This window comes from Dipodomys merriami, unplaced genomic scaffold (assembly GCF_024711535.1).
Source record: "Dipodomys merriami isolate MVZ:Mamm:240054 unplaced genomic scaffold, mDipMer1.0.p SCAF_219, whole genome shotgun sequence".
Lineage (NCBI taxonomy): Eukaryota > Metazoa > Chordata > Mammalia > Rodentia > Heteromyidae > Dipodomys > Dipodomys merriami.
Genome location: NW_027203593.1, coordinates 108,231 through 119,230, shown reverse-complemented (window position 1 = coordinate 119,230; position 11,000 = coordinate 108,231).

The window sequence follows — 11,000 nt, the reverse complement described above, 5'->3', positions numbered from 1 at the left end:
AGCTTTTGGCAGTACTGGGATTTGAACTCAAGGCTTAGCAGGCCCAATTGGTGAATGGGACATGGTGAGCACACCAGCCTGTGAGCTACTAAGGAGCTTTGCCGTTCCCAGGACCTGAGATCAAGCCCCCCAGGGTAGGGGCCAATATAGTCATAAATTCCCAATTTAAACAGAGGACCTCTATTTCCATACATGGGTGGGCAGTACCTTGCGTTCTGTATAGTCATTCTCATTATTTTACCTTATTCATTGATGTGGTGTGTATTTTCTTGAGTATAGAATGACAAATATAACTGTGTTGACCTGGATGACAACCTATTCACATAAGTAGAGAGTTGCCTATGCATTCTCCATCCTAGCTGAGACCTAGAACATGCACAGCACAGAAAAAAAGGTGCAAAGACTGGCTTCTCACATCAGGGTGAATTTTTGGCAGTGCTGGGATTTGAACTTGGGGCCTAGGAGGCCCAACTGTCCAATGGGTCCACGTGTGCACTCCAGCCTGTGATCCATGAAGGAACTAGGCAGTTCCCAGGAACTGAAATCGAGCCCCAGGGATGCCACAATAGACATCAATGCATCATTGAAACATGGGATGTACATTCACATCTGTGTGTGGACTGCATCGATCATTTAGTGTAGTTATTCTCTCTATTTTGTATGCTATTCATGGATGTAGTGTGTATTTTCTTGTGTATATGATGACAGGTATAACTGTGCTGACATGGATGACAACCAATTTCCATGGCCACAGGGTGACTCATGCATTCTCCATCCTAGCTGAGACCCAGAACTTGCACAGGAAAGGAAAACAGGTGCAACGATTGGCTTCTGACATCAGGATGAGTCTTTTGGCAGTGCTGGGGTCTGAACTCAGGGCCTAGCAGGCCCAAGAGGTGAATGGTCCACGTGAGCACACCAGCCTGTGAGCCACTAAGGAGCTAGGCCATTCTCAGGACCTGAGATTGAGCCCCCAGGTGGAGGGTAGGGGGAGGGTGCACAGCAGTCATCCATTTATAAGCTGAAGATAGTATGCAAATAAGTACATATTTGTATAGAGTAGGAGAGATGGCCACCTATGATGGAATCGAATCTGCTGTGTGACTACCGATTCTTGGATCTTTCCTGATGCCTCCATTTCACAACTGATGATTATTGTCATATTTCATCAAATCTTCATTGCAAATAAGCAATACCCCATGATTCTTGCCTGTCATTTCCTACTCCCATCACGCATGAACTACTGGTTCAAAGATGACATCAATCGCATTCCATGACTCTTCCTAGGTCCATAAACTAATATCTAGGGATCTCCCTCCATACCGTTTTAATATGGTGGCTGAATTCAAGCCTCAGGCCTGGAAAACATACTCCTTATATGCATTTTAAAGATAGCACTTATACTTCCATACAGATGTTCAGTCCATATCGTGTTTGGTGTGGTAGGATTTATACTTCCATATAGATGTTCAGTCCATACTGTGTTTTGTGTGATTATTCATTTTATTTTTTGTTTTATTCATTTATTTACCATTTATTTTATTGACTCTGATGACACCTATACCATTTATTATATTGTTTATATTCTATCACATAGTATCTAGATTTTTAGATGTGTTCTCCATCATGCCTGAAACGCAGGGCTCTCCCAGAAAAGGAAAACATGTGTCACACTCAGCTTCTTAATTCAAGATTAAATTTTCACAGTGCTAGGATATGAACTCAGTGCCTAGCAGGCTCAATTCATGAATGGGTGAGTGTGAGCCTGGCAGCCTCTAGCCAATGAAGCTGTCAGGTGGTTCCCAGGTGTTCATAATGAGCTCCAGGTTTGGCCAAAACAGTGATACATAGATAGGCAGATGGTGATATACAAATAAATATATATTGGTAAAAAGTGCCAGAGCCGACTATGTATTATTGAATGACATCTACTACTTTCCTACGAACTCTTAGGTATTTATTATATGTCCATTGAAGGAATATTATTCTTTTCATGCTTAATAAACTATTAATTAAGATCAATCAGAATCCTAGGATTCTTGCATCCAATTTTAGACTAAACCAATGCACGAACTACTTTTTCAATCAGTATTCCTATGCATAGGAACGAGTCTCTTGGGATCTCCGCCACTGGTAGGTAGGTGTCAGGACAGGGATTTGAACCTGGGGCCTATGTTGACAGGTGGGCCTATGGCTTACCTGATAGCCCGCCAGCCTTCAGCAATGGCAGGTCAGGTTCACTTTGCAGCTGTGTCATTCAGAACCAGTAGGGTCACCCTGCAAAGAAAAAAATTATAACCCCCCACAACCCTCTGCAGCTCACTACTTTTGGTGCTGTTCCACTTTTTTTTTCTTCCTGCAAGCCCTCTTGGCTTGGGATCCCAGGATTGGCTTTGGGTCAAGAGGCTGCAGCCCATCCTAGGGATATCAAAGCTCAGGCAGTGTTGCCATGATCTGAGTTCAAAACCCGTGGTTGGCAAAAAAAGAACAAACAAACAAATAAATAAATTATTTATTTATTTAACTAAATTTAAAAAATAAAGCTTCCTGATTTGGAATTTCTGCTAGTTTTATTTTCTATCCTGGGATTTGAACTCAGGGTCTTGGTAAATCCATACCAATGTGAGGCAAGGTGCAGAGTCACCACTACTTTAGTTCAAACCCTGTGCCAAGCCAAAATTTAAAATTAAGTCACTGATCTTGGCAGGGGGAGGTAGTTGTGGAAATGGGAGGGAAGGGATAGTAGGGGGAAAACAAAGGAAGAGGCAACAATGCTCAATAGGAAATGTACTCATTACTTTGCTCATATAACTGTAACCCCCTGTACATCATTTTTACAATAAACATCATACAAAAAATAAACAATTTAGTGCTCAGAGAAGGACTTTGGGGGTAAGGGAAAGATGTCTGAATAGCTGTACAAAATTCTACACTGCTTTTTTTTGAAATGTTCAGTATGGAACTGAATAAACGTAAGTGCTTTCATCAAAAAAAAATTGTCACTGTCTTGGAAATGGGGCCAGTATTTCTGCCATTGCTGGGATTTGATCTCACATTCCAGGTAACTCTTTTGCACCATGGGTAAAGGCAAAGCTTACAGTCCTTGAGGAAAACAAATTCAGGCTATAGTTCCCAAGGCCTGCAGTAAGTCCCTGCAATGGAGCAATATTTATGATATATACTTACATATGTATGTTTATTACATATTATTATTATTATTGTCATTGTTTTTTATTTTTATTTTATTCATTTATTCGTTGTTTAATGTATTTAGTATTATTACATACATACATAATATTTATTACATTTTGTACATCTATTATAAAATTATACACAATAATTTAGGACATTGAGTCATTTTTCATTAATACTTTATTAAGTGTTGAAATATGATACATAATGAAATGGAGGCATTTGTCACAGTCATCACATGTTTACAATGTGTCCCCAGTATAAGCTTTGTCTTATTCATTTTTGGACAACTTCCTATAGGGATTTCTTTAGATGATTTATACTCAGAGGCTTTTTCTTGAGGATAGGCAAGTTGAGAGATAAAATAGTAAGAGTGAAGCTGGGAATGTGGCTTATAGGTAGAGAGCTTGCTCAGCATGCATGAATACCAGGGTTTAAATCCTCAGTGCCACATACTCAGAAAAAGCCAGAAGCTGTGGAATGGCTCAAGTGGTAGAGTGTTATCCTTGAGAAAAAGAAGCTCAGAGACAGTACCCCGGGACCTATGTTCAAGCCTCAGCACTGGCAAAAACAATAGGCCAGATGCCGGTGGCTCACACCTACAACCTTAGCTAATCAGGAGGCTGAGACCTCAAGACCACAGTCCAAAGACAGCCTAGCCAAGGAAAGCCTGTTAGACACTTACCTCCAATGAACCACCAAAAGACCCCACATGGAGCTGTGACTCAAGTGGTAGAGTGTTCACCTAGAGCTGAAGGGCTTAGGGATAGTGCCCAGGCTTGAGTTTGAGACACATATCTGGGAAAAAAAGTGAGGGTTAATCAAAGTACTTTTCCTATTTGTTAATTATGAGAACATTTTCTGGAAAATGAATGCTGGTGTACATCAGAATTGGAGTCAGAGCTCAATGTTCAAGTATAGCAGATTCATATGCTCAGGCTCTCTGTCTTTAGCATTATAACTTTGCTTTCTACAGGGTTCTGAAAGATCCAACGTTGAAAAGGTTAATATGCTCCCCAAGCCCTTTATGATGAGCAGTTGACTTGTATTTTCAATGTCATTACAGTTCTGAACTTAGCAGAGCAACAGAAGCTCATGCTTGTCAACCTCGCTTAGCAGTCTGAGGTCTGAGGATCACAGGGTGAAGACAGCCAGGGCAGGAATGTCTATGAGGCTCTGACTTCCACTTCACCACAGACAAAGCAGAAAGGGACTCATATGGCAGAGCGCTAGCCTTAAGCCAAAGGAGCCCAGGGACAGAGCCTAGATCCACAATTCAAGCCCAAAGACCTGCAAGACATTTAAAGCAAAGGACAGAAAAAGAAGGAAAAAGCCAGTAACTCCCTTTGGGTTTGATCAATCTATTTCTATCTTGGAAGCTCCTGAGGAGCTAGCAGGACAAGGACCAAAGAAGGAAATGGACTAGGAGAGCACGCCGAGTTCAAGGTTCAAGTGTAGCAGATCCATCTGCCCAGCCACTCACGTGAAGATTGTAATCATCTTGTGTCCTCCAGTGGGCTTCCGAAAGATCACATGTTCAAGAATTCCTGGGTTTCCCTTGGTGATGAGAAGTTACTTGCATTCTAAATGTTCTTAGAGTTCTCAAGCTATAAAAGCAGGAAAGAAACATCATTGACCCATCCTGCTAGCAGGAAGAACTCCAATGTAACTCTTTATTTGAAGGACAGGAAACAGTTTCAAAAAAACAGGCTAGGTGCAGAGACCTAGGCCTGCAGGATTAGAAGGCAGAATGTATACACTCAACAGGGAAGTGAGCTGCAAAACCACTTCATTCATTCCAGGCACAGCCAGCAATGGGGGGGAAACCTGAAATATTTGTTAGAGTCACACCAGGGTCAGGCTTTTCTCAGCCTCTTCAAACAATGACTAATTATCCTTCCTCCCTCAGGTGAAGGGAGCCTCAGGCTATCTTTAGGTTACCAATAGAGAGCCAGTTTAGTAGGGGAGAGGGGAGGAACAGAGTAGAAAAATACTGCTTTTGGTCTTAGGGAGTAGGTTCTTGACTCTCTATCTGTCAGATTTAAAGGCCCTTCTACCTCTGCCAGTCCATTCTCCTTCCTTCATTCTCCACATCATTAATGTACATCCCCAGTCCAAAGAGAGGCAGGGCCCTTTCTCTTCTGCCTCCAAGCATGTGAGCTAAAACTTGGCTCTGCCCTCTTGACTCTCGGGCCCTCCACTGCCTGAGAAGTGGGAGAGAGACAGTCTTCCTGCTCTGTGGTTATGGGAAGGCAATGCTGGTTTCCTGGCATACTGCAGAAGGCCTCATGGTGGGGAAGTGTTCCCTTCTTTCCTACTGACATCCAAGACCAGATTCACCTATCATCTGTCTATCTATCTGTCTCTCTGTCTCTCTGTCTCTCTGTCTCTGTCTCTCTCTGTCTGTCTGTCTCTCTCTCTCTCTCTCTCTCTCTCTCTGTCTATCTATCTATGTCTGTCTGTCTGTCTGTCTGTCTGTCTGTCTGTCTGTCTGTCTGTGTGTCTGTCTGTCTATGTGTCTGTCTGTCTGTCTACCTACCTACCTACCTACCTGGTATCTCTTTGGCAGTTCTTGGGCCGAACTCAAGGCCTGGGCACTGTCTCTAGCACTCTGCTACTTGAGTCACAGCACCAATTCTGGCTTTTTCTGTGTATGTGCTACTGAGGAATCAAACCCAGGGCTTCTTGCATGGTGGGCAAACACTCTCTCACTAATCCACATTCCCAGCCCCCTCATCTTTTTCTTAATGGTAGTTTTTACATAAGTATGCTACCATTTTTCGTCCCCAAGTTAATTTTTCTCAATGGCTGTAATAACTATGAACCCTGATCTCTTCCCCTGCCTGATTTGTGACTGTTCCTGTGTTGGCCTCATAATAAAATGTAAATAAAGGCTGCTGAGAGCTTAAGTGTGCATCATATAAGGATGCAGGCGGGGAGCCCCGGAAGAGAAAAGTGATGTGGGCCTGAAATGAAGAGAATGCTGCAGTATGCGCAATGAGCATATCTGAAAAATAAATCAGTAAGTAAAAGCAGAAGCATTGCATAGGGTCTGTTTGCACTCAGGGAAGTAATATACACACATAAGTTGGTAGGAGGACACTGATACATAACTTGGCCTTCTCTTTTTGAATTTTTTTGTGGGCATCCCAGGGCTTAAACACAGGGCCCAATGCATTCCTGAGCTGTTTTGCTCAAGGCTGAGGCTCTACCACCGCCACAGCTCCACTTCCAGCCATCAGGTTGATGATTGAACATAAGCGCATCCCAGGCTTTACTGCCTGCTCTGGACAGTATCTCCTGCTTGGCTTTATCTCTCAAAGCTGGAGCTCTACCCTCTGGGCCACTGCTCCACTTCTGGTTTTCTGGTGGTTTATTGGAGATAAGAGGCTCACAGACTTTCCTGCTCAGGCTGGCTTTGAATGGTGATCTCCTTAGGAGGATTAAGCGGCTTTCCTTAGGGATTCACTGAGAAGCCGCTCCACACAAACCTTTAGTCTAAATCTCAAGAGGTTCTAGAGAAAAACAGAAACAGGAAGATGCTTCTAGTGTGTTCTAGATACTTAAGGGTGTAGACAAAAAAAAAATTCATAATTTTATAGACAAAAGGAGCAATGCAGACAGTATGAAAATCGCTCAAGTTTTCAGTCCTCTCGTCCTGAAACAGTAAGTTCACTGCAGCTCAATGCTAAGTGACTGAACTGGCATGGCCTGTGGACACTTGCTCCAAAATCCTGGGACACTCATTTCTCATTTTTGGCTTCAAACCTGTAGCCAGAGGGGAAGATAAGGAGAGAAAATCCTTCTCAGAGAAGGCAGCTATAAAGAACATTGGGTAGTTTACTTATAAATTCAAACCATTGGAATGACCCTGTTAAGAAGTCAGATGTCCAGAGTAAAAAATGAAGAAGAAAAGAAAGGCAGGTGCCAGTGGCTGCTGACTGTAATTCCAGCTCCTCAGGAGGCTAAGATGTAGAGAACCTTAGTTTGAATCCAGCCAGTGTAGGAAATTTGACACTATTATATCTATGAAATCAGAGAAAAACCCAGAAATGGGGCTGTGAATTTTAATGCTAGGGTTAATGTCCAACCCCAGGACCTGCCCCCCACCAAAAAAGAAAAAGATGGTGTAGCTCTATGTATTTGTATATGGATGGATGTATCCCTATAGGTGAATCTCCAGAGTAGCTATGATGAATGGCACTGAAGTAGGAAATTTGTTTTCAGTACAATGATTTCATAGCACAGACAGGGCTTTCAAGACATTGCATATTCCAGGGCTCCCGTCACTGTTCCCAGTGTAGCCTGAGGGTTTCTCTGCATCCCAGGCCTGTTGGAAGAAGTCTCTCATTGTCTGGACAGGCAGACAAAAAGCCTCACTCCTGTACAGCTGTGTAACAAACAACTCCATCTGGGCCAATTAGTGAGGATGAGTGTGGGTAGGCTCTGAAAGTCAGGGAAAAAAAGGCCTCTTTGTACCACAAGTTATCTCGCTCACCAGTGCTCTGTTTTGACAGGAAGCCTTCATTTATGCCACCACCCTTGGCAGGCCAAATTTCCTGCACTTATCTTGCCTTTGTGAGACTAAATTCCGGTGTTCAGATACATTGTTCAATATAATTCAGGAGTCCTTCTGGCGGACAACTAGGGCACTGAACCTATTGAAATGTTTAATTGCAGGCAATGATGGGCCTATGATGCCTCTCCTAAGTTTCTGGAACCTTGGGAAATCAAGCACATGTCGGATATCACAACGCTTCTTATCATCTAGGGCTGGTGAAACTCATCAGGTTTTGAAATATTTGACCTGTCCTAGTTGGGCTCTGGGTGGCTAGGTTTTGGGGTTGAACACAGGGACTGAGTGCTGAACATGAGCTCAGTGCAGAAACCCACTGCTCTACCATTTGGTGTCACAGCTTCACTTCTGGTGTGTGTGTGTGTGTGTGTGTGTGTGTGTGTGTGTGTGTGTGTGTGTGTGTGTGTGTGTGTGTGTGTGTGTGTGTGTGTGTGTGTGTGTGTGTTTCCATGTGCATTCGTGCATACACCAGTCCTGGAGATTGAACTTAGGACCTAAGCCATGTACCTAGTTTCTCTTGTACAAGGATATCTCTCTCCCACTTGAGCCACAGAGACACTTCAGGCTTTTTTCTAGTGATGTGGTCCTGAGAAATCATGCCTAGGGTTTCATATATGCAAAGCACTCTACCCCTAAGGCCCATTCCCAGCCCTCTGCTTCAGGTTTGTTAGTTTGTTTCTGTGTTTTTCTTGTTGTTGTTGTTGTCTGTTGTAGCAGTTAAAGTCTGGACCTGGGTGCTGTCCCTGAGCTCTTCAGCTCAAGTGTTGTGCTCTACCACTTGAGCCACAGCACCACTTCAGGTTTCCTTGTGGTTCGTTGGAGTTAAGTGTCTCAAGGACTTTCCTGCCCAGCCTAGCTTTGAACCATGATCCTCAGATCTCATCCTCCTGAGTAGCTAGGATGACAGGCATGAGCCACAAACACCAAACTTCACTTCAGGTTTCTTAGTGGTCAATGGAGATAATAGTCTTCTGGGACCTTTTGTGTCTGAGATAGTTTGGAACCCAGATCCTCAGATCTCAGCTTCCTGAGATGGCAGGATGACAGACCTCAGCTATAGACCCCTAGGCAGTGGCACTCTGCTGCAAGGGGTTCCTTGGCTCCATGTGGTGGAGGGCTATCCTGAGCCCAGAGGTAAGGGTCAGTGCCTAGGCCCCAAGTTCAAGGTTCATGACTGAGTAAAAATAGAACAAAACAATTGTCTGCATGAGACAACTCACTAGCCTTCAGTAATACATAATTTTGTCCATGCCATGGGGACACATCTGAGCCACAATATTCTTTTTTTAATCAAACTCCTGTTTTTCTTTATTGTGAAAATACCGTACAGAGGGGTCACAATTACATTGGCAAAGTATTGAACACAATTTTTAGTAAGCATTGTTGCCTCCTCCTTTGTTTCCCCTTCCTATCCTTTCCCCCTCACTCCCCACCCCCCAAGTTGTAAAGTTCGTTTTTAGACATAATGAATTGTACATCTCATTGTGGCAATGGGTCCACCTGTATCCCTATTTAAACAATTTGCTTTTTCCCTTCCCCTCCATTAATTATACCAACATCAAATACAGTGAAAACAGGGGTTATACTGTGGGGGAGAGACCTACAAAGCAACAAATAAATCATCTTATTAATATGTTAGAAACAACCACATGAAAGAAAAAAACATTTGAATCCTTATGGTGTGGTTCATTTCTCCTAAGAGCAACATATCTGACATTTTCTGCTTGTCTCAGGCATATACTAGTTATTGCAAATAAGGAAAACCATGGGACCTATGTTTCTTTGGGCCTGTCTTACTTCACTTAATATAATTTTTTCCAAGTCTTTCCATTTCCTAACAAATGTGGCAATGTCATTTTTTTCTTATGGAGGCATAGAATGTGATTATATATATATATATATATATATATATATATATATATATATATATATATATATCACATTTTTTGTCTGCAAAATCATCTCAGTTGTGGAGATCTTACAAGGACCAGATGAATGAATGTGCCCTATGAAGGACACAGCACGTGACAATCTTTGCATGACTCAACACACAGCACCCAATGCAGGACTCAGCACACTGCAACCTGTAAAGGACTCAGCACATAGCACCCTGTGCAAGACTCAGCACAGAGCACCCTATGAAGGGCTCAGCACATAGCTCTATTCCACAAATTGTCATTAGAATTAGGGTGGTTTCATCAGTATTACCCCTCTTTGAGGAACATTTCACAAACCACACAAGATCACATCTAATGGCTTAGAGGGGTGTTTTTTTTGTGGGGGGTTAACCATGGGGCTTGAACTCAAAGTATGTGGATACTGTTCTAATAACATTTGCTCAGGGCTAGAGCTCTGCCACTAGGGGCCACATTTTAAAGAGTCTAACAGACTTCCTACCAGGGCTGAGTTTTAAAGCTCCCAAACAGTTAGGATGATGGGGTTAAGCCAGCCATCAGCGTCTGGTTCCGTGCAGCTGGGTTGCAGCCGTTTACATATATCTAAGTCAGGTTAGGTGGCAGCTGTCAGCACCAGACTCCTAGCTTGCTCTGTGCTGATGTATTTGAAGTCCTGTCCTTATATCATTGCAGGTGGAACATTCTACCTTTTTTTGGCGGCAGTCCTGGGGCTTGAGTAAGGGCTTAGAAAATGTCCCTAAGTGTTGGTGCTCCAGGCTAGCATTTAATTGATTGAAAAACAGCAGAACTTCTGGATTTTCTGTTTATGTGGCACTGAGAAATCCAACCCAGGGCTTCTTGCTTACTAGGCGAGCACTCAACCACCGAGCCCCAGGAGTGAACGAGGTATAAATGGGTAGAGCTTCCTGTATATAAGTATTATATACACAAAAAGATAGATGTCTGTATATTATTGAATAATAGATAATATTACTACCAATTATTAGGTTTTAAATTATGTCTCCATTTAATGATGTGTCCCAGTTGAACAATTGATAAAGCATTAATAATTACTCAATATCCTGTTATTATTTATCATATAGGTACATACATCCATACATATAATCACATATTTTATAAATGAGACAAATTAAATTATGCATCGTGTGTTACTACCCATTATTAGGTATTTAATTATGTCTCCATGTAATTTTTATTCTCTTAATGCTCAATAAAATATTAATTAAACTTAATCCAAGTCCTATATTTATTGCGTTGAATTTTATCCCAGAATGATTCACTACTAATTCAATCTGTTTTTCTTCCACCTATGTCAT